Source organism: Lissotriton helveticus, chromosome 4_1 (assembly GCF_964261635.1).
Source record: "Lissotriton helveticus chromosome 4_1, aLisHel1.1, whole genome shotgun sequence".
Lineage (NCBI taxonomy): Eukaryota > Metazoa > Chordata > Amphibia > Caudata > Salamandridae > Lissotriton > Lissotriton helveticus.
In genome coordinates, this window is record NC_136063.1 from 337,529,195 (window position 1) to 337,550,813 (window position 21,619).

The window sequence follows — 21,619 nt, forward strand, 5'->3', positions numbered from 1 at the left end:
TTAATATCTTATGCCTGCCTCATGACAGACATAAGACTAATGTAGGCACATTTCACATGGGTAATGACCCATTGCTTGAGTTGCGTCACTTTTGTGACACACTCCAGTAATGCGTCATTTTTGCACCTACAGATATGTCAGAAATACTGACGTATCTGTAAATCCTTGCGACATGATGCGTCATACTGTAAATATGACACATCATTGGTGTCGCAAGGAGGGTGCAGTAAAAAGTGACGCATCGCTGTTTTCATGCAGCGTTGCGTCACTTTTTATAAATGAGGCCCAAAGTGAAGTACTGATATTTACAAACGCGTTTTTGTTTATGTGGCAGTATATTATAACCAGTTATTAGAAGGTCAAGATTTAGAATCCCATCAAGCCAGGCTCTATCTTTCTTCTTTTGAAGTCTTTAAATCGAGTACCATGAATGTGTAAATAGTGACATCTTTCATTAATTATGCTTAAAAATCGCTGATGCTTCATTCGAAGCGTTGGATTAAACAAAATATTATCTAAGAATACTGTAGTCCTAGGCACTGTGTAAGAAGTATACAATTCAATCAATTTTACTTATATAATTTCAATTACAGTCAACTGCTTTAGATCGCTGTGACATTTCTTCTCTGGATATTATTTATTTATCGGTTATTACACGGGTTCATAGTCCGTCAGAATATATTTCTGGTTGTCTTTTATCTCGTGGGCATCCCTTTCATACTTCCAGAGCAGTCAAATATTGCACCAGTATTCTGCCCCCAATCAGGCTGTGCACATATTGTTTCAATATTGTTAATAATTCTGCAATACATTCAGCCAGGAGGTGAGACTGCGATGAATTATTTGGCCTAGGTATACTTTGTGGCGTTATTATTTTACAAGGGTAAGCAGAAATATATATCCGAGGAGCTGCCCTGAGGTGTCAGCAGAGAAAAGAGGAAAACGTAATCAGCAATGACAAAGTATGAGAATAAAAATCAATAAGCACACGAACAGGTTGGCTTCCCGTGGTTTAGGAGATGCTGTTCCATTTGGTATCATGACTTACAGGGCCCGTTATGGACTATGATAGATCATTTCACAGCAGGGAAACCCCAAACCGAAGTATAGACTAGCAGCATGTTCATTATACTGCACACCACAGAAAAAGAACCTCTATCACAGAATCTAGGCCGCTGTGTATTACCAGTATGCATGCAGTAGATTCAAGTTATTAAAACTACTTGTGCCCTAAAATAAAGACAATTTATAAGTGTTGGTTTCTTCTGATATTTCTCAATAACATTGTTAAAGGTTTCTGAATATACTATTCTTTAATTCATATATGAGCTGGAAAGCAGATTGAAAATTGCACATCTATAACCATGTCATGTTACAGTCCCAATTTTTCTCCATCTGCACTTCACCTTCAAACATTATAGAGCTAATTACGATGTCGGGTGGACTCAAACACGCTTTCAGACATGTTTCCAAGTCGGACAGGCCAGCTTGGAAACCATACAAGAAACTGTGTATCGTAATCCCAAGGGCCAAAAGGCGATTACGAGCCAGTTACAATTGGCCGAGGGGCTCAATGAGCCATTGTTAGTCAGCCGGAATGACCTCCGGTTTACTTTCCGACCGCCAGCAGCGTAATGCAGCAGTTGGAAAGTAAACCGAGGGGCCGATTACGATGCGGGCCGGAAGGACCTGACCATCGGTCAGAGCCTTTATGGGCCGCATCGTAATTGGCCCCTTCGTGTCTTGGTTCTGCCTGTGTGAGTTTTCAGCTTCTCAATTGCAGGCACCAGACTGGGAAGCTAAAAGAACCCTGGCTAATGTTCTCATATTAGCCCCCATGCTGTTTGGAATGAATGAGCATAGCAAGTGAGTTTGCCTCCATTGACACCAGGCACACCGTCACAAAGGCCTTCATCACCAGCGGCCTGGACTGTGGTAACACTCTCTATGTCGGACATATGACACACCTCACAAATAGACTTCAAGTCATTCAGAATGCAGCAACCAGGCTCATCCTGGACCTCCAAAGGCAAACCCATATATCCCTACACCTAAGGAACCTCCACTGGCTCCCTGTTCACAATCAATGTCAATTCAAGCTGCTGAGAGTCACCTACAAGGCCCTACATAATGAAGGACTAGTTTGCCTCAACCACTGACTGAACTTTCACCCTCCCTCCAGACACCTGCGCTCTGCCTCTCTCAAACTCGCCCACACACACTGCATCCCCCGCAGCTACTATGAAGTCAGCGCCTTCTCCTATCTGGCAGCTTAATCATGGAACAGTCTCCCAATCCACCTAAGGACCTCACCCTCATCCATGTTTTCAAAGAGAGGCTCAAGACCTGGCTTTTTTACAAAGAACCTTGCAACGGACCTGGCATCTGGATACCCTCATGGGTGATAAGTGTGTCCTACGAATTGTATTAATTGATTGATTGCAAGCAAATTTGTTGTGGTTCTCACCTAAGAAGTTTTGGAACATGAGGCACACTTTGCATTTCTCAATGCCTTGCACCTGGTACAGAGATGAGTGTGCACTGTTCGGAATATTGTTTGTACTGGAAGCATACCCTACAGGTGGCTGTACAGGCGACTTGTCGGTGCAGGTGCTTGGCGGGCCGCCCGCCCCCACACTGCCAACAGTTTTAATAAGGCCCTAAGTTATACAAAACAATGCTAAGCGTTTCTGCTCTTACAAAAGGATGCATTTCAACTACAAAATGTCTTTTGTTCTGGAACGTAAATACCATTTTGCCCATTTGCATTGCATCTTTTTACAATATAGTAAAACCTTAGTAAATTTGGTCTATCATAGTTTAAATTTGCAGTTGTAGTGCTCATTTTATGTGATACACACCCAGTGAGCCCCAACTATGGCCGACATTGTATCTTAAATTAGCACTTGCAGTCCTCACTCAATGATACAGCCTCATATGTTCTAAATTGTGGTATAATTCCTATAACAGGGCGAGGGTATGAAAGGTTTAATAATAAATGTGAAGAAGAGATAGAAAGATTTAAATGTGGATGATGGTAAAAATTACAGTAATCTTCAGAACTGAATTGGGCGATGTCTATATTGGTAAGGAGATAAGGTAATGACAATAAGGTTATTTTTTAATAAAGATAAAAGTAAACAAGGAGTGATTGGGATGCAATGACAAAGGCCTAAAACTCAAGATGAACCATTCACTTTCTGCTCGGGCAACCATCTTTACGAATCAACTTTCCAAGTCAGATTGAATTATTAGCCTTGACTTTGTCATACCAGCATGGTGTTCAGCTAGAGAGAGACATAACTATCAATTTATGAAAAATTTGAAATGTCATTGGCCACCTATAATTTTGTCTGCCATGTTTCTCAACAAAACCTGAGTTACATTTATCTAAAGTTTCAAACAGAATATTGCTGCCACTTGCTAGCGCGTTAAAGTCATTCTAAGTTAACATTCAAGAACATGATGTGAAATTTCCAAGCATTAAAGTATGTTAATAATCAATGATTGTTTTAGATTGCTTTTGTAAACAAAATATCAGGTAGAGTGTTGCAGTATGTGCGTTGCATTTTCTATTCTCCAGGGACACACTAAGAAATTGCTGAAGCCATATAACACTTACAATAAGCAAACCTTGGAGAGAAAATTCCTATGACAAGGATTCCAAAGGAGAAACACAGGGGCTCTGAAGCTTCTATTTGTAGCCTATTTTGCACAATTTGGTCTCCAATTTAATCAATTAATTATAGTGTTTGCATTTAATCCATAAAATAGTGTACACGATTTTTTTTTGGGGAGTTCGAAAGATTTAATTGAGTTTTCATACTAAGCAATAAACAAAGACAGTACAGAAAAAATAATATTGAGCGAAAATACCTAATCACAATATAGAGATACAAAAGCATCACATGAATTACATTAGGTAACAACAGTACAGATATTCATTGAAAAATAAAAAGGTAAAGGAAAGTAAACAGCTATAAAACTATTGCATTAACTATAAAATAGACCTACTACAGCATGGATATGTGCCTATTATAATTTCAATAAACAAGAAACTAGATATAAATATATAATTAAGAAGATACATATGTCAACAGGTTTCCAAAAAGAGTGATAAGAGTTAGAATTATGAGCAATACCATATAAGCATAATTGAGCTCCTCTTCTTGTAAAAATCACTCATGACCACCAAGCAAGAACTGATTATAGCGAAACTTCTTTCCAACAGAATGTAATGGATTTTAAAGCAGCTGATATTAGAAAATTGAAAAGTTTACCATTTAAATCATTTACATTGTGTGAAAGAACAGCAGATTTGCATATTAATATTTTGAATGAAACATCATCATGAATAGTTAATATCTTTTTTATAATATCCCAAACTTCAGTCCAAAATGTAAAAACTAAAAGACAATCAAAAAGCATATGTTGTAAAGTACCCGGATGTAATTTACAGTGCCAACAAGTTGAAGATTGAAGAAGTTTACCTTGAAATAAACGGAATGGAGTACATAAACAGTTGAATAAAATATAACAGTTCGTTTGATAGATGATAGAGCGAGACAGGTAACCAACCAGAAATACTGCTAAGCCAAATATCTTTCCATGCATCAACGGATAAGGAGATTAAAAGTTAATTATTCCAAAAATTCTGAAATCATATTAATGTTGGTTCCTAGAGAATTACATACTTTTTTATATAACATAGAAACACCATGAGATGATGTGGAAACAGTTTGTAAATAGATTGATACATCAGCTTTAACATTAGAAGGAATAACATGAGGAAATTAATCTAAAATTGAATTACACAAATATTTATATTTGGTAAGGTGAGACTAAGGTAAACTAAATTGTGTTTGAAGAACCTTAAATGATGTGAAAGCATTTGTTGTAATAGACATCTTTAAGATAAAAAAATACCAGCATTAATCCATGAATACCAGAAACGTATATTTCTATTTAATTTAATGACTGTGCTATGCCACAATGACATGTCTTTTGTATTAAACAAGGGGGATTGAAAAATTGAATCCTAATCAATAAAAATCAATTTAATGGAATTAAGAATAACATATTTATGAAAAAATGATGATTTATTAGACATGGTTAACAAAGTGGGTAATGGACATGGTTTAAGTATTGATTTCTCGATAAGAAGCCACTTAGGTGGATTATTTAAAAAGGAATGGTTAAACCATATGGAACTTTATTTTAAAACAAAAGCTTTATGTAATGAAAAAAGTCAGGTAAACCAAAACCTGCATTACATTTGGGCATTTTTTATTTTATATAACTAATATGAGGTGATTTGTTATTCCAAAGAAATTTGGAGAGAAGTTTGCCAAAATTGTTGTAAAAATTTAATGAAAATTGTGTTGGAATCATGGCAAGGGTGTAGAAGATTTTAGGAGCAATAGGCATTTTAATAGAATCCATTCTTCCCAACCATGAAAGGTGAAGTGAAGACCATTTGGATGTTTTATCTTTAATATAATTTAACATAAAGTCACAGCTCAATGTTATTGTTGATTTTATGGATAAAGAGAACAGAATACCAAGATACTTTAATTTATCCTTTTGCCAAATAATTTCATTCATAGGTATCATATGAGGAGTACAATAAGTATTTAAAGGAAAAAATTCAGTTTTATTAGTATTAAATTTATATCCCGACACTGTGGAATACTTCGAAATAATCTCTAATAGGAAACGGAATGAGGATAAAAGATCACTAATAAATAAAAGTACATCATCAGCATAAGCTAAGGTTTTAATAATGACATCCTTAATATTGACTGCTTTAATATTATCACATTTTCTTATTGAAGTAAGTAAAGGTTCAATACCTATAAGAAACAAAAGCGGGGAGAGGGGGCAACCTAGTCTTGTACCTCTAAAAAGGGAGAATTGGTTTGAAATTTGGCCATTGATAAATAAACGAGCAGTAGGAGCAGAATACAAAGCAGAAATAATGTGAATAAATGTGTCACCAAAATTGATAATATTGTCTGGAAAAAGAATTACCAGTGAATTTTATCAAAAGCTTGCTTAGCATCTAATGCGAGAATTCCTGATGGTAGAATTAAAGTGGAAGCTTGTTCAATGACAAGTAACAGAGTTCTTGTATTGTTAGCAGAATATCTATTCTTCATCAAACCAGATTGGTCTGGATGAATTAGTTAAAAAAGAATCAATCAAGGAGACATCATTAAAATTGGGTTTCTTATAGAGAGTAAAGTAAAAATCCCAAAATTCATTAATGATATTATTGTGGGAAAAGGACAATTTTACCATTAGACATGAATTGCATTTGTTTTATCTTTTTTTATACACAAATATTTAGCTAAAAGTCTTCCGAATCTGTTGGCATTGAAACGAAACCTGGCTTTAGAATTAGAAATCTGAATTCCATCTCTTTTGCTAAGGATTGAGTTAAACTCATATCGCAGTTTTTAGTAATTTGATTCTATATTGAGAGTCATTAGACGTAATAAAAAATCTCTCAAATTTTGCAATATGCTTTTCTAAATTTTTTATATTTGCATTAAAGGTTTTATTTTTGTGGGCCATAAGAGAAATAGTTATACCTCTAATATAGACATTTAAAGCGTCCCATCTATTAACCCTAGTAGTAGAACCTAAAGGGTTAAGAAGGAAGTACTTCTGAATGGCATTTAAGAGCTTAGGCTTATTACATTCATTAATCACAATGTCAGTATTCATACGTCATCTAGATTGCTTTGTAAAGGTTGAATTTAAATTAAAAACAAAAGAAATCAAAGCATGACCCAAAAGATCAATGTTACCAATCATAGGAGTAATCACAGAGTTAATTAATTGCTTAGAGACTAATAAATAATCAAGCCTCGAATGAGAATTATGTGGGTTGGAAAAGAATGTAAACTTTTTCCTGTAGGGAAGTGTAGTCGCCAAATATCAACTAACTTTGTGGTTTGAATAAATGATTTGAAAGCATAAAAAAACGTAGGGGGCAAAATCTAGTAAGAGATAATCTATCTAATAAAGGATCAGATATAACATTATAATCCCCACCAACAATTGGGGGAACTTTAACCAACTTTAGAACTTCGGTTGTAAGATTAGACCAAAAAACTGGATCATCCACAGTAGGACCCTAAATATTTAGTAAAAATATGACTGAAATATTAACTTTAATTTTAACTATGACATATCTCCCATCAGTATCTAAAAATGTACTCAAAATTTGGCAGTGTAATTTTTCTGTAAAAAGAATAGCCACACCAGTTTTTTGCCATTTGCAGGAGAAGAGACAATATTATCAACCCACTTTTTTCATATAATCTAAGATTTTGTCATCAATATTGGTTTCCTGTATAAAACAAATATCTGCTTTGCAACTACCTAAATAATCTAAAGACAAAATGTACGTTTAACTGGATGACGTAAACATTTAACATTTAATGAGACTACTTTAATATTATGAACATTAGCCATGATAGAGGAGAAAGAGAAAAAAGGTCAAGAGGAGGAAAGTAAGAAGTAAGGAAAGAGTATTAAAAATAGTAGCTTTAGAACAGGCGAAAAGGAAAAAGTAGGTAAAAGAATATACAAACTAACATTCAAAAGACGATAACAAAAATGACAAACACAAAAAACATCAACAACAAATGTGAAACGCACACGCACTGAACAAGCATGACCGAATCGTAGGAGCCCAGTGTGTAGAGAACTGCAAAATGTCAGAAATACAAGCTAAAATATTATTCAAGTAGTAGAGTCATGCGTGTTCATATAATGCTGCGAATGATGTGATTGTTGCTCTAGAAACAATTTTACATTTTCTGGGCGTTGGAAGGACTTAGAAAAATTATTTTTCCAGATGCGCATCAATGAAGGGTCAAAAAAGCTATACTTAAATCCAAGACTTTGCAGTTTAGGATGTAAGTCAGTAAATTCTTTGCAAATCTTAAAAGCCTCTTTGGCAAAGTCTTGGTGAATAAAAATGTTATTGCCATTTACCATTAAGGATGGAATTTCACGTGCCCCTTTCCTTATCAAAACCAAATGATGATGACGAAGGACCTTAAAAATCATTTGCCATGGTTTGGTATGATGAGGATTGCGATGTGATGGAATCCTATGCGCTCTATCTATTTCAAATTTCTTTGGATATTTAACATTTAAAAGACCAGGAATCAAATTCTCCAGATTCAGGGGTCCATTAGGATGGCGGACGGACAAAGTCTGTCCGCCATCCTGTCGGGGGCAGGTACCGTCTGCCACAAGGGTGGAGGAACCGTGCCCCCAATTAGGACGCACCCACCACAGTGGTGGGTGCATCCCGCATTTTTTAACATTGCGTCGAACGGTGCTTAAAACACCAGCCGCCGCAATGTGAAAAATGCTTGTTGTGCGTTTCACAGCACAACATGACAGGCACCGCGTGGTGCCTGCCATGTTGTGCTGTGAAAAGTACCCCCCATGTGCACCTCACCCCCCTTCACCCTGGGGGCCCGCAACGGGCCTCCAAAGCAGGAACCGTATGCCTTTTCGTGGTGGCATTGCCGCCACGGAAAGGCATTTCTCCCAGGCCATCCTAATATGGCTGGCGGTGTCTGATAGACACCGCCACCATATCAGGCCTTTTCCACCGCGGTCGCAAGGCGCCCGCGGCGGAAAAGCGACGGACAGTCTATCCCTCCGCCACGGTCCACCCGCCATTGCGGGGGGAAGAAAGGTGGCGGACAGGCAAGGATGGCTGATGGATCACCACCGCCTGCATGGCGGTGGCGATCCGTCCCCCATCCTAATGGACCCCGTAGTATTGCCTGTTACGATTTTCCATATCCAACAATTGAGCAGACATAGGGAAAATTTTTGCCACAAGAGGCTTAAAGGCGTCGATTTTAACTTTGTTATCCAGTATTTTAATGGAATTATCAGAAACCCTCATCGACATACTGGCCATGTCTTTACACAGATTTTTAATTTCTGATGCAATAGTATCAGTGTTGGCACGTAGCGCATGAAGTTAGTCAAGAATTAATGTCAAAGAGGGCTCACTTGATTCCACAACTTTAGAATTAACCAGAGGAGGAGAAATCTGTTGTTTCCTTTTATTATTGGGATTTTGTGCATTTTTATTCTCCATTTTCGTATTATAAAAAATAAAGAAGCAAATAACTGCAACACACAAAAAAAGAGGATAAATGCAGAAAAATGCAGCAAAGAAAAGGCTGGTGCAGCAGCTAAAGTGAACTGTTGGAGTGCTTAGGCTAATGCCAGGCCCTTTCCTGAGTGCTTGCTCCGCCCCCCTGATAGGAAATCTGGGCAGTACCTTATGAGGAGCTCTAAGCTGCCACCACAGGAAGAAAAGCACTGCTCCCGATGTCTCCAGCACCGGAAAAACAATATCACAGCAGCAGTTAGGCTTCACAGGGCTGCTAGCCCTCTTTCTGAAGCATTTAAATATAAAAAAACGAAATTCGTTGATAAAAACGGGCCCCTAAATGTGAAGCTCACATATTAGCGGCCATCCTATTTTTTGCGCAAATCTAGTGTACATGATTTTGATTATTTAAGAGTTCTATATTGCTAACCAAGAGGTACATGTACATATGTACACAGTTTAGAATCACAGACAATACATATTTATATAATTAATGTAAAACCTACAAACTCATGTTGAAAGAAATGGAGATCAGCCCGCATTCTTATTTATGCGTGTCAACTAAATCCACAGGGAAAAAGAATACCACACAATCAGGGCATGTATGTATAAATGATCTCACCACCAGCACACGAGGATTTGAAAATACTACGTTTCGGTATTCAATAAGGTAAACTTACCCAAAAGTCTAACTTTACTATTTTTCGGTATTCACAAAGGTAAGTTACTGCTAGTTAAGATAGACTTTTAGCTTATGTTTACCTTTGTGAATACCAGAAAGAAGTAAATATATACAAAAGTGTAAGTTACCTTTGTGAATCGGACCTATAAAGAGGAAAATTCAATGCATAATTAGAGCAAGCATAAAGTTCTCAGATGTGGTACCTGGGAATCACATCAAACAGTATGCATCCTATATGTTTACTGGAGCAGTTAATATGAATATTCAAATAGCAAGTTGCTGCACAAGAAGTGTACCTTTAAGCAACTGAAAGGACAATGGAAAGGATTTTATAACAGTGAAAATATCTAAGAAATGGGCGAATATACATGTCAATATTGACTGGATTGAAGAAGAAGAGAAATGCCTAGCTCTTCGAAGTTGAGCAAAAACAAAAAGACCCCCACGTGGTCATCAATGTACAGCAGTCTTGGATCTGGAGCACCTCCTCCTGTGTTTATCTTATCACTGCAATCGCTTCTTGCAACCAATTGATCTTTCAACCAAAAATAAATTTTTTGAATAATGTTTTTGGAGATTTTATTTGGATGATATGGAGTATCAAATATGTGTACTAAAACTCATACCGAGAAGAGACAACACATTTTGTAAATACATGGATTCTTCAGGGCTTACTGAAAAAATCTCAAAATCTGGCATTGGGACATCATTCGGTAAGGTTTAACGGTAGCCAATGACACAGCTTGTATTGACTCATACTGGTGAATGGTTGTTTCAAGTATCCACAATGACAGTTTGACCTTTAGGGAGTCAACGGCAACATACCCAAGCAATGGTCCCAGAAGATTCTCAACCCACTCTTGTAAATTTAAAGGAGAGAGAAAAGGATCATGGAGCTGAAATTAACCTTCCAATCCGAGTGAGTATACGGTGAAACCAAGATCAACATCTCCTACCACCACCGCTAACATTCAGAAATGTCCTTATAACCAAGAGCTAACTCTTCAGCAGAAAATTGAAGGAAACTGTTTTTGAAACGGACCAAACTGTTTCACAATTGTACAATATTGCATGATAATTGTAGGAATAATATTTGATATTTAACTTCCATTACAGAGGTAGTGTTTGCACTATCTGCTCTGTGAGGTCAGGCATGGTACTCATCAAAGCTGCTCTGTACTCATAAAAAGGAACCTGCACACAGTACAGAGCATTGGACCAGTACCAATTTATCAATCAAGAAAGTAGGGCAGGTGCACTAATGTGTTAAGAATCAAATATTATGCAGAGGATTACCTTATCCAAACAATTAGGGAATATTTCAGCTCAAAAGTCATATAAAGGAAGGTCATGACATTGAAGACTGAAAAGTAAATCACCTTAATCATAGTAAATCGTAGTCAGCTGTCTCAGAACCAACAAGGTCGTAAATGAGAATAGAGGTGCTAAAACCAGTTCGTTTTTGTATTGTTTCTTCATTTATATTTTGGGAAATTATTATTATCTTTCAACATAACATTTCATCCTCCTCATAACGAGGACACCTATGGTGGTCATCGTGGTTTAAGTAACAAGATATGCTCAGACGTGAGTCCCAGGCTCTCCACACCACTGGAGTCTAGCTATCCAGGCTGAATGAAGGCTGATAGCCAGAAACCGGTCCTAGGATGCTTGATTCCGGTCTGGGAAAGACATGGCTTGGTAGTTCGGACTGGACTGTTCCCATGAGGCACAGGGTCAGAGCTGATTTGCATATAGCCAGTGTCTAACCCAGGGTGTGGTGGAGTGCAAAAAAACGATGGATTTAGGCCCAGATCCTTGTACTGGGTGAATGTATGACATTGTTCTACATTCTGTCCATCAACTGTGTTTTTTGCAATTTTTAAGTAACAAGAATGACAGTACAACAAACTGGAAAAGAACTGAAAAATAGGAATATGAATAAATGGCATTGAGGGCTGACTGCTTTTAGTATTGCTATTATATTTACTACACATATATTTAAAGTAGACGTTTGAGTATTGTGTGCTATATTCAGTATTTATTTAATTGGAGTGTAAGCATCCTTTCTGCAAATAAATTATCACAAATAGTTCTGCTCAGCAGAGCCATTCTATCCTACTTGAGACTACCCGGACATTCCTGAAGCGGAGAGGAACCTTTCCTGCTATAGAGGTGAATCCATGACTACATGTAATGCCCTGTGCCTTCTACTACCCCAGAAAAGCTGCCGGGGTATTGACTTCATTAAGGCCTAGAAAAGAGCCATAAGCATAGTAAAGAAGCAGCGCACAATAAATGACATAAAAAGATAGCAGTAACTAGCTCATTAAGGGGTTTGATGGTCAACAAAGTCACTTTTTTGAAGCCACAAGGATGGCCTCCTGTGCCTTCACACACAAGTGAGCACACCAATCAGAAAACGCCATCATAAACCAAAAGTAAATTTCCTCAACCAGATGAACAGCTGCTTTACTACTTAACATTGTAGTAGTACTTGTAAAAGACTGACCACCTTTTCACTGCAGATTGATAACAAAGTCAGAAGAAGTGATAATAATGGGCATCAGAAGTCAAAGTTTAAGTTTATACGTACTGAGGTCATCTCGGCCAGGTCTTGATAGTCTGAACTGCACTGCTCACATCGATGTTGGCCGCAGTTTCTGAATGATCCTAATAGTGCATAAACACAGAATAGCACAGTTACATTAAGCAAGTGAAACAAACCATTCTCTGGCTGACCTATGGGAAATGTTACTGCAGTGTGACGTGACCCCACCCGCCGAGGGGGTGGGAGGGAGGGTGGAAGAGAGACTGTGCTAATAATGTCTTAGTTGCCATGAGATAACCGACCTCGAACAGATTTATGTCACTTTAGATGTCATAACAACTTTCCAGTAAATCTCTGTTATACGACAAACCCTGAAAGATGAAACACTACTGAACCCAATAAGCATCTATTGAGTGCACAGCATAGCAGTTCACTGCTTTTCTCTGAGAATGTAGAGGTCTGCCGGTTCCGTCTTTTCATGAAGCATTACTAAATAAATGAGCTATTTCCTGAATGCATGGACGTTTGGGGCAGGAGAACGTTAAAGCCTCTCATTCATCCCAGTGTGCAATATAATTACATTTGTTCAATTTTATCACGCCCGCAGATTGTCTCCATATTTTCTGTTTCCTGCCCCGATATAAAAGTTTCTCTGCAAGCACACACCAGTCCATATTAGATCTTCATTTCATCGATGATTTTATCTCAGGACTTCCCAAACAACTAGCCATATCACTATCATTGCATGCAATCATGACCCCCCAAATAGTAGAGAATTGTATTATTTTGTATATTGGCATCAGACCATATTCCCAATAGCGTAGGTTTCACATTTAGTACTAACATGGATTCTAAATCCAAGTTCAGACAGCCAGTGACCTCCCCAAGAACTCCCTGTGGGGTGCAGACATATAATGCACAGGAAGTCTATCGCTTGGCCGCACCCTGTCAGATATAGGTCTGAATGATTTCCCCCCCATATTTTTCAACCTTGTTTGGGTGTAGTAAATTACTTTTCAAAACTGCAGTATTCCGGAGACTGGTAATATTAACACATAGATAACAGAGGTAGTGTTAGTGCTATCTGCTCAGTAAAATGAAGAGGTACTATGTGCCTCAGAACAATATTCTTTTTTTATAGTTTTTCCTCATTTATATTTTTGGAACATAAATAATGCCAAATCTTGGCACTCTGGGGTGAATGGGAGGCTTTCCTCTTCGCCCTCCCCTGACCCCACCTTCTGTGCTTTCAGCAAATAGCCGGATAGCTGATTTTATAAATTTTTGTATCACCATGAAAATATGAAACCGTAGTATCCTGGTGTTGGAAAATGTGTTATCAGTTGTAAAGGTTGTGAGTCCTTCACAAGTGACGAATGTACAATTGTCTTTTTACTTGTAACCAAATACTCCAGTGTTGCACTTGAATCTCTCAGGGTAACAAAGCAAGGCATTTCAAGGCGTACTCGGGGAGGTTGTGTGTACTAGTAGGCCCAGTCTGCTGGTACAACAACACTCAATAAATTAATGTTGGTGATTTTTCTTTAAAAAAATGAATAGTACTTTTATTACTCCCACACACACCCACATGTACGCACACATGCACATAAGCACACATACACACACACACGCTAAATATTATTCATTACATAAAAAAGATGTACATCAGGTAGATGACAATACCTTTGATGAAACCCTCATATAACATTTTAGCCCAAGTGGGTCTTGAACCCCATAGTCACATTACCCCACCTATACCAGATGCAACATTACATTATAAGGGGGTACCATTTTTAATGAGGCAGCCCCACTGGCTTCGTCAAAGTGTCACCACATTAGTAAAAACAGCCACAAGCCATGTTTCAATATTGCCCCACCATTAAAATCAATGGCGATAGTAACCATATTTAAATGCATTGATCATAATTGTAAGCATTGTATTGTTGCTCACCAACCTTATCAATAAAGCATTTCATATTTAAAACATGTGCTAGAGACTTCTTTTTACTGCTATGAGAATGTGCTGGGTGAATCTTGTGCAACTTTTCCAAAACCAGCCAGCAAAATACCCTCTCTGCCATACTAGCCGAGCACCACAGCCTCCTGGCTTCTTGAAGGGCAGTGGTAGGTCAGCGGAGACCAGGACCATTCCACAGAACTCCTGGGGTGCTTGAAGGTCCATTCCCCCAACTGTTGCTCAGGGGCATAGGGGGAAGGACCAGTGACCCTGGAGATTCCCATCCTACTCCTAGGGGAAAGCCAAACTCAAAGTCTTTCTGTCCAATCTTTGCAGGGAATCAGGTTAATTCTCCTTCTAGTTGGACATCCTGTGACTGTTTTCACTCACAGATACAGTGTCTTCTCAACTGTCTCTCCCTTGTGCAGGGGCTTTTATGGCTGGTGGAAAGTTTTAAATATCAGGCACACCTGTCCAATCCTAGAATGTACCATTGTCAGTCCACCCCTGTCCCAACTCTCCTGCACAGCATTCTAGGAGAATCAAGAATGGCCACTTCAAGTTGTCTCCCTTTAAGGCCTGGTCTGTCCAGTGCATCATGTCGAGCTAATCATTAGATGCAAATGTCCTCCCTACTCATATTTCCAGGAACTGGGACACGCATTGTTAATTGTGCCATTGTTAGAGGAGGCTTTCGATCCCTCTGCTGGAGAACAGAGTAAATATTTTGGCTCAGTGGGGTAGGGGGCAAAGGCCTGTAATCTGATTCTGATCTGAGCCAGGCTAATATGACAATATCACTCTTTTATTTGCCCTTACTGCCCTTACTGCCCTGTTAGCATCAGGACGAATATATGACATTACAATGCAAACAATTACAATGCATGCCTTTACAAGGCAGTTTACATTGTAACTACCATTGCAACGCATGATTTCACAACACATGCCATTACAACACATTTTTAGAAACGACCATTACAACACATATCATTACAGCGCATACCATTACAACGCATAAGCATTTTGAAGCAACCGTGGGGTAAGTGTTGGATAGTGTAGGGGTGAAAATTACTATTTCAACTCCAGTGAGGGCAACAGTAGGGTACATTTTCGATAGTGTACGGGTAACAATACTATCCTGATGTACCCCAAAACCCATACCCACCCGTAACAAAAATTCCCATGACTTACCATATAATGCTTTATAATAGCATGCGTTGTATTGGTATGCATTGTAATTGCATGCATTGTAGTGACTTGCAATGTAATGGCATGCGTTGTAATGGCATGCGATGTAAAGGCAATTGCGTTGTAATAGCTGTGTTGCAAAGGTAGTGCGTTGCAATGACTGCGTTGTAATGGTTGTTTCCCAACAGGACACTCTTTTGTGTAGCCACACGCTTTATTAGTCTCATTTAGCATAACATAACACCTCATGTCTTCATCTTCCTGCACTGTTTCTCTATCTACAGGTTCCTATAAGTACTTCAGATATAATCAAACAGATTTCATTCACGCTCTCAATTCAAGTGTTCCATCAGAGTTTTCTTTCAGCACCTCATTTTCCTTACATCGTTATCCAGGCACCCTCTTCAAGCACAGATGTCATCCATGCACAGATTGTGTTGCATGTGCACTCTTAATATTTCGTTAGCAGTGTAGTGACACTGGGGCCAAGAGCCCCACTGAATCAATACTATCTCTGCATTTTAATACTCATCCAGTAAAGTGGGGGCCCATTTAGCTTGACCAATTAGCAATCTTCCTTGCCACCGTCTGTTGCAAATAAACAATCATGGCTGTTACACCACTGCTGTACCTCGTAGAATCAAAGCTGAATTTCTCTCCACACATGTCCTGCTTTGTGACGAGCATGCCATTTCACAAAACTTTTGGTCTGACTTGTACTGCATAATGGATGTTCAATACACAGCTCAGGGTAGTTCTGCTATGTGATCACACATTCTATGTGTCAATTGGGGCTAAAGAACCACAATACTTCTCATCCATGGCAGCCAACCCCTAGAATCATGCAGTGACAGGCTACTGCCAGCTGTTACCTGATTCGTGGGGCAGGAAGTTGTGGGAGGTGGAGAAATCTAATTCTGCATTGAACCGGAGGGGTATACAACGTTTACAACGCAACTTTTACAACGCACTACCATTACAACGAAACTTTTACAACGCAAACACTATTACAACGCATACATTTACAACGCATGTTTTTACAATGCAGATACTTTTACAACGCATACCATTACAACGTAAGTATTGGTAAGTATATAATTATATTTAAAATGTTATATGTTTGGTTTTTTGGGTAAAGTGGTATTTTTAGGGTTCAGGGCTAGGTTTGGGTTTTTGGGTAAAAGGGTATTTTTAGGGTTCAGGGTCAGTTTGGGGTTTTTGGGTAAAGGGGTATTTTTAGGGTTCAGGGTCAGTTTTGGGTTTTTGGGTAAAAGGGTATTTTTAGAGTTCAGGGTTAGTTTTGGGTTTTTGGGTAAAGGGGTATTTTTAGAGTTCAGGGTCAGTTTTGGGTTTTTGGGTAAAGGGGTATTTTTAGGGTTCAGGGTCAGTTTTGGGTTTTTGGGTAAAGGGGTATTTTTAGGGTTCAGGGTCAGTTTTGGGTTTTTGGGTAAAGGGGTATTTTTAAGGTTCAGGGTCAGTTTTGGGTTTTTGGGTAAAGGGGTATTTTTAGGGGTTCAGGGTCAGTTTTGGGTTTTTGGGTTCAGGGGTATTTTTAGGGTTCAGGGTCAGTTTTGGGTTTTTGGGTAAAGGGGTATTTTTAGGGTTCTGGGTCAGTTTTGGGTTTTTGGGGTACAGAGGTACAAGGTAAAAAAAAAATGTATTAAATGAAATGAAATGAAATGAAATTATATTAATTTTACTTATATTACTTACGTTGTAATAGTTTTTGCGTTGTAAAACTTTCGTTGTAAAGGTAGGCGTTGTAAAAGTATGCGTTATAACGTCATACATCCCACCGGAGGCTTTGTGAGTCAGGATGCAGTGCGCAGTCTCTTGAATTGCTGATGCCTGATCACAGTAACAAGGGTTTCCCAGGGTTCCGAGTTCACCTTCGAGAAAGCTTTGAGGTTCTGTAAGGAGATAAGAGAAACGTTTTTCAGATGCCAGTGCAAGCGGCGCACAGGGAGCTACAAGTACATGTGCATGATTGTAGGTATACACCCATTGCTCCTTGTTGTTGTATGATGTCAATAAGCACCGGTTATGACTGGGGAGGCAGCACCTCTCCAATAGCAATCATAAATGTTGTTAAAGAGACAATTCCTTTTTTTACTGATTCGAATTGCCACCCTAACTTCAAAACATGCATGATTAATTCTAAATGTGCGGGAATGCAGACATATCTTCAAATTCTGTCAGTATCACATGTGATGCGTGGTACTTAACCGCAAACACAACAGTGATGGACAGAATGTGGATCAATGTCACACATTCACCCCAGTCAAAAGATCTGGGCCCAAATCCATCGTTTTTCCACTCCACACCACCCTGGGTTAGACAATGGCGATATGCAAATCAGCGCTGACCCTGTGCCCCATGGGAACAGTCCAGTCCGAACTACAAAAGCCATGTCCTTCCCAGAACGGAAACAAGCATCCGAGGACCGCCCCGGTTTCGAGGTAACACCTCTCATCAGCCCGGCTAGCTTGACTCCAGTGGTGTGGAGTACCTGGGACTCACGTCTGAGCATCCCCAGTACACTTAGAGCGGTAATTGCAAACACAACAGTGATGGACAGAATGTGGATCAATGTCACACATTCACCCCAGTCAAAAGATCTGGGCCCAAATCCATCGTTTTTCCACTCCACACCACCCTGGGTTAGACAATGGCGATATGCAAATCAGCGCTGACCCTGTGCCCCATGGGAACAGTCCAGTCCGAACTACAAAAGCCATGTCCTTCCCAGAACGGAAACAAGCATCCGAGGACCGGCCCGGTTTCGAGGTAACACCTCTCATCAGCCCGGCTAGCTTGACTCCAGTGGTGTGGAGTGCCTGGGACTCACGTCTGAGCATCCCCAGTACACTTAGAGCGGTAATTGCAAACACAACAGTGATGGACAGAATGTGGATCAATGTCACGCATTCACCCCAGTCCAAAGATCTGGGCCCAAATCCATCGTTTTTCCACTCCACACCACCCTGGGTTAGACAATGGTGATATGCAAATCAGCACTGACCCTGTGCCCCCTGGGAACAGTCCAGTCCGAACTACAAAAGCCATGTCCTTCCCAGAACGGAAACAAGCATCCGAGGACCGGCCCGGTTTCGAGGTAACACCTCTCATCAGCCCGGCTAGCTTGACTCCAGTGGTGTGGAGTGCCTGGGACTCACGTCTGAGCATCCCCAGTACACTTAGAGCGGTAATTGCAAACACAACAGTGATGGACAGAATGTGGATCAATGTCACACATTCACCCCAGTCAAAAGATCTGGGCCAAAATCCATCGTTTTTCCACTCCACACCACCCTGGGTTAGACAATGGCGATATGCAAATCAGCGCTGACCCTGTGCCCCATGGGAACAGTCCAGTCCGAACTACAAAAGCCATGTCCTTCCCAGAACGGAAACAAGCATCCGAGGACCGGCCCGGTTTCGAGGTAACACCTCTCATCAGCCCGGCTAGCTTGACTCCAGTGGTGTGGAGTGCCTCGGACTCACGTCTGAGCATCCCCAGTACACTTAGAGCGGTAATTGCAAACACAACAGTGATGGACAGAATGTGGATCAATGTCACACATTCACCCCAGTCAAAAGATCTGGGCCCAAATCCATCGTTTTTCCACTCCACACCACCCTGGGTTAGACAATGGCGATATGCAAATCAGCGCTGACCCTGTGCCCCATGGGAACAGTCCAGTCCGAACTACAAAAGCCATGTCCTTCCCAGAACGGAAACAAGCATCCGAGGACCGGCCCAGTTTCGAGGTAACACCTCTCATCAGCCCGGCTAGCTTGACTCCAGTGGTGTGGAGTGCCTGGGACTTACGTCTGAGCATCCCCAGTACACTTAGAGCGGTAATTGCAAACACAACAGTGATGGACAGAATGTGGATCAATGTCACACATTCACCCCTGCAAAAGATCTGGGCCCAAATCCATAGTTTTTCCACTCCACTCCACACCACCCTGGGTTAGACAATGGCGATATGCAAATCAGCGCTGACCCTGTGCCCCATGGGAACAGTCCAGTCCGAACTACAAAAGCCATGTCCTTCCCAGAACGGAAACAAGCATCCGAGGACCGGCCCGGTTTCGAGGTAACACCTCTCATCAGCCCGGCTAGCTTGACTCCAGTGGTGTGGAGTGCCTGGGACTCACGTCTGAGCATCCCCAGTACACTTAGAGCGGTAATTGCAAACACAACAGTGATGGACAGAATGTGGATCAATGTCACACATTCACCCCAGTCAAAAGATCTGGGCCCAAATCCATCGTTTTTCCACTCCACACCACCCTGGGTTAGACAATGGCGATTTGCAAATCAGCGCTGACCCTGTGCCCCATGGGAACAGTCCAGTCCGAACTACAAAAGCCATGTCCTTCCCAGAACGGAAACAAGCATCAGAGGACCGGCCCGGTTTCGAGGTAACACCTCTCATCAGCCCGGCTAGCTTGACTCCAGTGGTGTGGAGTGCCTGGGACTCACGTCTGAGCATCCCCAGTACACTTAGAGCGGTAATTGCAAACACAACAGTGATGGACAGAATGTGGATCAATGTCACACATTCACCCCAGTCAAAAGATCTGGGCCCAAATCCATCGTTTTTCCACTCCACACCACCCTGGGTTAGACAATGGCGATATGCAAATCAGCGCTGACCCTGTGCCCCATGGGAACAGTCCAGTCCGAACTAAAAAAGCCATGTCCTTCCCAGAACGGAAACAAGCATCCGAGGACCGGCCCGGTTTCGAGGTAACACCTCTCATCAGCCCGGCTAGCTTGACTCCAGTGGTGTGGAGTGCCTGGGACTCACGTCTGAGCATCCCCAGTACACTTAGAGCGGTAATTGCAAACACAACAGTGATGGACAGAATGTGGATCAATGTCACACATTCACCCCAGTCAAAAGATCTGGGCCCAAATCCATCGTTTTTCCACTCCACACCACCCTGGGTTAGACAATGGCGATATGCAAATCAGCGCTGACCCTGTGCCCCATGGGAACAGTCCAGTCCGAACTACAAAAGCCATGTCCTTCCCAGAACGGAAACAAGCATCCGAGGACCGGCCCGGTTTCGCGGTAACACCTCTCATCAGCCCGGCTAGCTTGACTCCAGTGGTGTGGAGTGCCTGGGACTCACGTCTGAGTATCCCCAGTACACTTAGAGCGGTAATTGCAAACACAACAGTGATGGACAGAATGTGGATCAATGTCACACATTCACCCCAGTCAAAAGATCTGGGCCCAAATCCATCGTTTTTCCACTCCACACCACCCTGGGTTAGACAATGGCGATATGCAAATCAGCGCTGACCCTGTGCCTCAGTGCTGATTTGCATATCGCCATTGTCTAACCCAGGGTGGTGTGGAGTGGAAAAATGATGGATTTGGGCCCAGATCTTTGGACTGGGGTGAATGTGTGACATTGATCCACATTCTGTCCATCACTGTTGTGTTTGCAATTACCGCTCTAAGTGTACTGGGGATGCTCAGACGTGAGTCCCAGGCACTCCACACCACTGGAGTCAAGCTAGCCGGGCTGATGAGAGGTGTTACCTCGAAACCGGGCCGGTCCTCGGATGCTTGTTTCCGTTCTGGGAAGGACATGGCTTTTGTAGTTCGGACTGGACTGTTCCCATGGGGCACAGGGTCAGTGCTGATTTGCATATCGCCATTGTCTAACCCAGGGTGGTGTGGAGTGAAAAAACGATGGATTTGGGCCCAGATCTTTGGACTGGGGTGAATGTGTGACATTGATCCACATTCTGTCCATCACTGTTGTGTTTGCAATTACCGCTCTAAGTGTACTGGGGATGCTCAGACGTGAGTCCCAGGCACTCCACACCACTGGAGTCAAGCTAGCCGGGCTGATGAGAGGTGTTACCTCGAAACCGGGCCGGTCCTCGGATGCTTGTTTCCGTTCTGGGAAGGACATGGCTTTTGTAGTTCGGACTGGACTGTTCCCATGGGGCACAGGGTCAGTGCTGATTTGCATATCGCCATTGTCTAACCCAGGGTGGTGTGGAGTGGAAAAACGATGGATTTGGGCCCAGATCTTTGGACTGGGGTGAATGTG